The sequence below is a fragment of the Athene cunicularia genome (genome assembly GCF_003259725.1).
Source record: "Athene cunicularia isolate RWA chromosome 2 unlocalized genomic scaffold, athCun1 chr2_part1, whole genome shotgun sequence".
Taxonomy (NCBI): domain Eukaryota; kingdom Metazoa; phylum Chordata; class Aves; order Strigiformes; family Strigidae; genus Athene; species Athene cunicularia.
The window spans coordinates 118,262,881-118,270,857 of NW_020799095.1; the positions used below are offsets into that span (position 1 = coordinate 118,262,881).

Here is a 7,977-nt window from a genome sequence, read left to right on the forward strand (position 1 = left end):
TGAAACTCAGCTGCCCCAGATTACATTACTCCTCAATAAGTACCAATATTTTGGAGGCAGAAATCACTACTACGAAGGGCATAAGGAGATGATGTAAAAAAGCTCATGTAAGACAGGGCAGTCCTAGGCTCACTATCTTCCTAGTTGCTGCCAATTTTGTAAGGATGATGGCTGAGAGACATTGCCAGACATTTCAGAGAGCTCCTGTATTGTTTGGGATTAGCAGAAAAATAAACATGAGGGTCATGAAGGAGGTGAGTGTCTCCAGGCGGTGATTCATACCATGCTAAAATAAGAGCTACGAGTCCGTGGTTCTTTCTATGATCACTTCACACTGGAATAAAATGGAAATCAGGTATCAAAACAAGGGGGTTCACCACATCTTTCAAGCCCTTCATTTCTGCCCCACCAGTTCCCTTCCTTCTGCTGGCCCAGTCAGCCATGCATTGAACTTAATGAGGAAACTGCTGTGGGTTAACACTGCAGTCCCCTTCTCTTTTTCTTTTTGATACTTTATAAAATCTAGCAGCCAGAGTATGTTTCAGTAATAGGATGTTCACACTAGAAATCTTAATTTTCTCAATGAACTGGCTGAATGGAGATTTGCAGAAATGGCCTGGAGATTAAGATCCAAGTTCTGTAGGGATGATGAGAAAGGCTACTTACTGGAAACTCCAGCAAGCAAATGAAGACAGAGCTGTCTCAGGTTCAAAACTGAAAACCATCAGACATTTTTCTAAATTAAAAAAAAAAAAAAAAAAAGCCTTTCTTTGAACTGAAAATATTCTTTTTAACAAGTTTGAGGAGAAAGTGGAGTCATTTTCCTTTTTCTAGATACTGGTCAGGTTTCATTAAAAAGACTGGATCATGCCTGAAACATATAGCTCCCAGATGGTCTTTGACATAGATGGTATCAGATTCTACTTGAAAAATAACTGGATTATCTTTTTCTGTATTGAGTCTACACATTCATACGTGTATCTACACGTACGTGCATATTGCCAATGTTTTGAGAACTGCAATAAGAGCATGAAGGCCCTGGTTCTGCAGTGGAGCAGAGATGACCTCTCAAAAGGAAGATGTACCATCACAAATTCCATCATTCTGTACTTGCTGGAGAACTCTCAGTGTTCCCAGTCAGGGCATTCACAGCACCACACCAACCCTGACTTTACTGCAGAGCCTGAAACATCTACCAGTCTCCAGTGTGGCCTGTGACACCTGCCGTTCCTTAACAACTACTTATCTTTACTGATTTCTAGCCCCACAGTCATTCAAATCCTTTTATCTAAGTACAAAAGTAGAAATATACATTTGCCTAATTTGTTAGTACCTAAGCACTTCCTTGAATACACACAATTTCACAAGTATCACAAGTAGAGCTCCAAGGAAGGAGCAAGATTCTATGTGACAATAATTAAAGAGAAGTTGTGAGGAGACAGCAGTTCCATGTCTCTGTTGTGGAGAGTTTGAACTGTCCCTGGGGCTTTGTTCCAATGACTAAATTTTTCACTGACCAGGGTGAGAAAAATCATCAGCATGATGAAAGCTGTACATTCCTGAGATCATCTGGTCTCTGAGACAGACTCACATGGTTCAGAAGAAAAATTAGGCTGGGGAATCCCTTAGTTTCTTACGCTTCCCAAGAAATACCTGAGAAATGTAAATCAGTTAACCGTTTTTCTTGAGAAAAGCAAGCACAACAATTCACAAAAACCCATCAAACATTCAGCTGTCATCTTCTCCCCCAGAGTATTATTAAGAATTAAAGTCAGAGGTAGGCATTTAGGGGGAATACACCTCTCCACTCCTACTTTCTCCCCTAGAAAGCAAATAGGAAACAGTTATTGACAGTTTTCCCACCTACTCTGCCAGGCTTACTTCAAAGGGAAGTTTATTTTTGCAGGAACCAAAGTTTCACCAGTAGCTCCACCAATGCACAGCTCAATTCTTCTTGCATTCACACTGATGCTGTTCTGTAGGAATTCCACTACATCTACAGTATGAGCCTTCAGAGGGAACATTAAAACTAACCTCCCACCATAAACATCTAAACTTCATCCTTCTGTATTTAAGGGAACAAAAGTAGTGTCATTATTAAAAAACTAGCACCTTCTTCTCTCCTTATTAAACACATTAAATGGTTCTAAATTTATTATTTTTTTTTTACTTACATGCCATTATGTCTTTTGTCAGCAGCATTATCAGTTCTTAGAAAGAGTTACTCCTTTGTTTTTACTCATAAAGTGTTTCTGGAAACCTACCACCTATTATCATATTTGCTTTACACTCTCCCCTACGCCTTCATTTAAAAAAAAAAAATCACGTTCTATACCTCAAAGATCTGTATAGGCTCTGCAGCTCCTGTGTTATTGATGCCCGTGCTTCAGAGCAGAATGCAAAATCCAGTTAGGTGCCTTGGAAAGTGGAGAGAGAGAGAAGATACTATGGCAATTTAAAAGTCTCACAGGCCAAAATGAAAGTCACTCAGCAGTATCTAGTACACAGTACTAAAATCAAAAGGATGTGCTCTCAAACCCTGTAACGCTAGGGAATTAGGGGCTGACTGGGGTAGGTAAAGTTCTGCTGTTCTCTTGGGATTCAGAAACTAGAGAATCCTCTCCTGAGTTAGAATAAATGAGGAGGTATCACCTTTAAGAAGCTGTGGATGGGTAATCTGCTACCCAGCTCTTCCATAATGCTACGTACCAACTAAGCCAGCCAGAAACTGGGCGTTGGGAGATTCAATTCCCTCTTCCCAGAGGGGTTTTTATCACACAGGACATTTATGAAGCAAAACTGGACATTTATGAAGCAAAGAGAGCAAGGTTAATTAACCCTTGCTGAGCAGTAGGAATCTTTAGGTGTATAGTCCATAAACTCACAGGTAAGTAGTTCAAACACTGTCTTAAGATGCAAAGGATTGAGGTTTGAATCCCTTAGGCTGAGGAAGGTAGCAAACCTGTATCTCCCATTTCTCAGTAATGACTCTAACAAGTCAAGTCAAAGAGGTGAGCACACTTCCAGTTGCCTCATGTCTTTCAAAACAAAGCAGTTTTAATTTTATTTAATATTCCCCCCCCCATGAGCTAATTCACATTCAAGATCTATGCATACTACTAGATGAAGATCTCTGGAGGGTCTAGGTACCTCTACAAATTTAACGTGGCATAAGCAAGGAACGAAAACCACATTTTTCAGAGGAAAGCGCTTCTGGGCACATGCAGCAGCAATAAGCAGACACCTAGGAAACTTTCAAGTGAGAAGGGAAAACCTCATGAATTTAGATTGACTTGATAGATGAATTTTAGACATACAAAAAACCCATATGTGGGCCAGGAGTAGCTAAACTGCTTTTTAGGTTCTGCCCTAACTCCCTCCATACACATTCATTCATCCATCTCAAAATTTCTTGGTTATTCATTATTACTAATAGTTCTATAATATACACAAATTTGTAATATCAAATAAATTAATATTTTTAAACAAGATAATTTAGGATCTTTTAAAGTTGTTCTTAAGACTCTTGAACCACATGGACAGCTTCTCAGACTAGAAAATTAAACTCCCAAACTTGAAGTCTGAATTTTTCCAGAAAACGTGACGATTCAAAACTGAAGCCACTGCAAGTACAATGACAAGTCAGAGGCTCAAAGTTTTACTCCATAAACCTTCTCTATAGGGAACTACCTTCGATTAGAAAACAGCATTCATCCTGCTCCTCTGATCTTTTTGTACATCTCTACAGGAATTTCCAGAAAGAAGAAAAATAAAGAAATTCAACAGTTCGATTCATTTAGTGCTTTAGAAGAAATGAAAAGATAGTATCAGCTCTACCATATGTCTTCTGAAACAAAAATCAATAAAAAGTGGGTAAGGTTTATTTAGCATGGTATAGAATAGGAAAAGGATTAATGAAATTTGGAATTAGTAAAAACAAAACCAACAGTAATCACTGCACTGAGGAGAGAGAGATGGAGACATATCATAGAATCATGCAGGTTGGAAAAGACCCTTGGGATCATCAAGTCCAACCATCAGCCCTACTCTACAAAGTTCTCCCCTACACCATATCCCCCAGCATCTCATCTAAACGACCCTTAAACACATCCAGGAATGGTGACTCCACCACCTCCCTGAGCAGCCTATTCCACTGTCTGACCACTCTTTCTGTGAAAAATTTTATCCTAATGTCCAGTCTGAACCTTCCCTGTTGGGGTTTAAAGCCGTTCCCCCTTGTTCTGTCACTTAATCACCCATGAGCAGTGACCAGCTCCAACCTCTCTACAATGTCCTTTCAGGCAGCTGTAGAGAGTGATGAGGTCTCCCCTCAGCCTTCTCTTCCTCAAACTGAACACTCCCAGCTCCCTCAATCTCTCTTCATAGGATTTATTCTCCAGGCCCTTCACCAGCTTCTTTGCCTTCCTCTGCACTCGCTCCAGCGCCTCAATATCTACTGAGGTGCTCAAAACTGGACACAACACTCCAGGTGTGGCCTCACCAGTGCAGAGTATGGGGGGACTATCACCTCCCTGCTTCTGCTGGTCACACTATTTCTAATACAAGCCAGGATGCCGTTGGCTCTCTTGGCCACCTGGGCACACTGCTGGCTCATGTTCAGCTGGTTGTCAATTAGAAGACCCAGATCCTTTTCTTCCAGACACTCTCCAGCCACACCTCCCCAAGCCTGTAGCCATGCAGGGGGTTGTTGTGGCCCAAGTGCAGGACCCGGCACTTGTTGAAGTAGGCCCATCGATCCAATCTGTCCACGTCTCTCTGCAGATCGACACTCCCGATTAACTTGGTGTCAGCTGCGAACTTACTGATAATACCCTCTATGCCTTACCAAGATCATCAATAAAGATGTTGAATAGAAATGGTCCCAACACCGAGCCCTGAAGAACACCACTTGTGACCGGGCGCCAGCTGGATTTAGCTCCATTGACCACCCCTCCCTGGGATCATCCATCCAGGCAGTGCTTGACCCAGCAGACAGTTAATGTTTGTTAATGAAAAAAAATAGCATCATGGTATATCAGATGCTGAACTAAACCAATTTTTATTTGAAAATGTCTTACAGAGGTGAATTTGAATGTGTGTCTTGCAGAATGAACTGTCATGCAAGACCAGGCACTCCTTTTTTTATTGTGTAAATAATGCCCTTTTAAAGTTGTTTGGGAGCTGTACCGTGCTCCAAAATACAAACATAATATCTCATTGTGGAATTAGTATTTTGCCTTCAGTGGTGGTAGCAGATTTTTCTTCTCAATATATATTAAAGTTTTTTCCCCATCTGTCCCACAAAAAGCCCTACAACAATAACTAAAAGCTGAACTTTTAATGCTGACTCAGATGTCCCTCAAGCTTCAATTCCACTGGGCATCAGTGAGGAGCAACAGAGTAATGGAAAGATAAATACAGTCACAGCATAATTTTCATACAAGGAAGGAGATAATTAGAGAAGCAGAATTATTATTACCAAAAATACCTAAAGAACTCATGTAAGTAAATACTTTCTTTGTATTTACTTTTATTACCGTATATTCTCGCTGCTCTCTCTGTTTCTCTACCACAGACCTAAGCATCCAAAATACTTGTAGATAAAATCACTGTCTAATTTTTCCAGTTGTTAAATGCAAATGACAAATACTGAAAAATTAAATGAATAAACTCTTGGGCAGTATATGTTACTAATTACAGTCACTGAGACCTAACCAGTTTCTACCAGATGTTGGGAGACTGAAACAACAGAGCCCGAAAGAGGTCTAAATTCATTTTTTCTTGTTATCAGTAATAAAACAATAGTTTCTGCTCTTGTCGTGACAGCATATCCTCCTTCACATCCTCCACCAGCAACTGTTCCAAGTTAGAGTACACAGAGAGACTTAACCTAATTATAAAGCAATAGTAAACATATTTTCACAAGACATTCATCTTTCAAAGGGAAAAAAAACCCGAACAATGTAAACCCAAAAATAAAACACATGTGGAAAAAAAAAAAAAAGAAAAGAAAAGAAAAAAAACGGAGGCCCCATGAAGGAGAAGACGGAGAAAAAATTAGCACAAATCAGTTGCATAAAATTGTAACATCTCTTCCACTCCTCAAACCCCACGAAGGAATATGGCATGCAGAGTAAACCTTCCAGCACTGATCCTCAGCATCAGTGAATCCAGTTAATCATCCAGAGTCAATGTAGAAGAAGATAATGTGCATTTTATCTCTTATCAGGGCAGGCCATCTTCCAAACAAGGCCTGTTAAACTGTCAGATTTATTATAAGCCTAACAAATGCAGTTAAAGAATAAACGAGGATTACACCTTCAAAGCTGCTATTTCAATCTGAAAAGTAGCAAACAAAAGGTAAAGTACCATAGAGCAGACAATCAGGTAGCAGTACTACACTACCACCCTTCCAGCACACCAACACATGCATTTAGTGTAGATACAACTGAGAAATACAGAAGTCACCGTTTTATTGAGTAACAAACAGCAAAAAGGCTGTTCACTGACCAACAATATTACAAGTCAGAGAAAAGTTTGGCAAAAATTTTCTTTTAACGGCCCAATTTACAAATATAACCAGCTCATATTCCTGTGGCTAATTATAAACTCAAACATATATCCATTCTAATTTATACTTTCTTGAGTAGAAGCTTTCAGTCTCGGTTTCAAAATTACTGATGTAGTCCATGTAGCATTAATTCTGGTAGAAGACAGAGGAAAGTTGGAAGTCACATGCAGATTCTGATCCTTCACATTTTTTTCCTGCTTATGAACTTTTTTCACTGGCTCCACTTCTGAATTGGAAAATATTTAATATTGATACATACTGCAACCTTCAACCTTTTTGAAGAAGGCAATACTTGCGAGCCACTTTCCCAGGCCTCAAAAGGAAATCGCTTGTCAGAGGCCGGATAAGATGCTAGATCAGAGATGGGAGCCCCTGGAGCCTAAGGCCAAACTTCTATGGGTGACCCACAGCAGTTCAGGAAGGAGGGCTTTGACTCCCAGCACTTTTCACCGTCTCACCTGTCAGAATCCCAGTAAGCTAACTGAGCCCCCAACCCCACACTGAGCTTGGAAAAGCTCGGCCTCCTCATGTGCAAACTTTCTCTTGCACAGGTATTTTGACAAATCCAGAGACACATGGATAAGGGTTTGGAAATGAGTAAAAGAATAGAGATGAAAATCAAGGGAAATAAAAGGAGCAAGAAAAAAAGACTGTATTTCCTGGTAAAATTAAATTAAAGCAAGAGATCCACTACTAAAAAGTTTGGCAGAAAAGAAAGTTAAAGATATATCAAACCATCCTCCTGCATCACTGATACACATAAGCCACATGTTCTGTCACCAACTTACTATACCCATCCTTCATCACCAAACACCTGGAATTGGGATACACTCCAAATGAAACAATGCCAAGTCTGCCAAAATGTTCAATACCTTGGTTGGTGATGGTAACCTCATATTAACAATATTAATTTATTTAAGGGTATGCTCTTTTCCTGAGACAGCACTGCCACTTTCACTACAGATAAAACTGTCTAAAATCTTTACCACCCTGCAAGTCACACAATATAAAGTGAAAACAGAAAAAGTTTCTTTGAGGAAGGTTGTAGCAGCAAGCTGAAAAATTCCAGTCACCTTTAAAAGACTTGTACTAAAACCTGATGTGCACCTGTACTGTTTTCTATCTGAAAATAAGACTTGTTACTTAGAGGATGCAATTTCATTTGAAAGAGACTCTATCACAGATCACATTAAAACAAGATTTATATTAATATTTACTAAATTCTACTTTATTCTTGAACTCCACAAACTAGAACTAAGAAAAGGAACATAATTTACTAGCAAATGCCATTGAGTCCGTGTAAAATAGAACAGAAAACTGGCTCCAACACCTACTACTCACATTCTTTCTCAGTCTACACAAAGCCTAACAGACTATAAACAAATGTTTAAGCTGAAGGCTCTTTC

The 7,977-nt window shown here is 39.6% G+C and overlaps 1 protein-coding gene across 9 annotated transcripts in view; it reads right to left on the minus strand.

Moving 5' to 3' along the window:
• NCOA2 (nuclear receptor coactivator 2) overlaps positions 1-7,977 on the minus strand; it is a 187,879-nt gene that overhangs the window by 82,233 nt on the left and 97,669 nt on the right. For 2 of the 9 annotated variants that reach the window (XM_026841599.1, XM_026841601.1), the window contains 2 exons: positions 2,336-2,417; positions 1,518-1,653 (listed from right to left, as the gene is read on the minus strand). The exons of 6 other annotated variants lie outside the window; for them this stretch is intronic. The gene's annotated coding sequence lies outside the window, so the exon portion shown is untranslated. The remainder of the gene's footprint in view (positions 1-1,517; positions 1,654-2,335; positions 2,418-7,977) is intronic. One more of the 9 variants, XM_026841600.1, reaches the window with a different exon arrangement.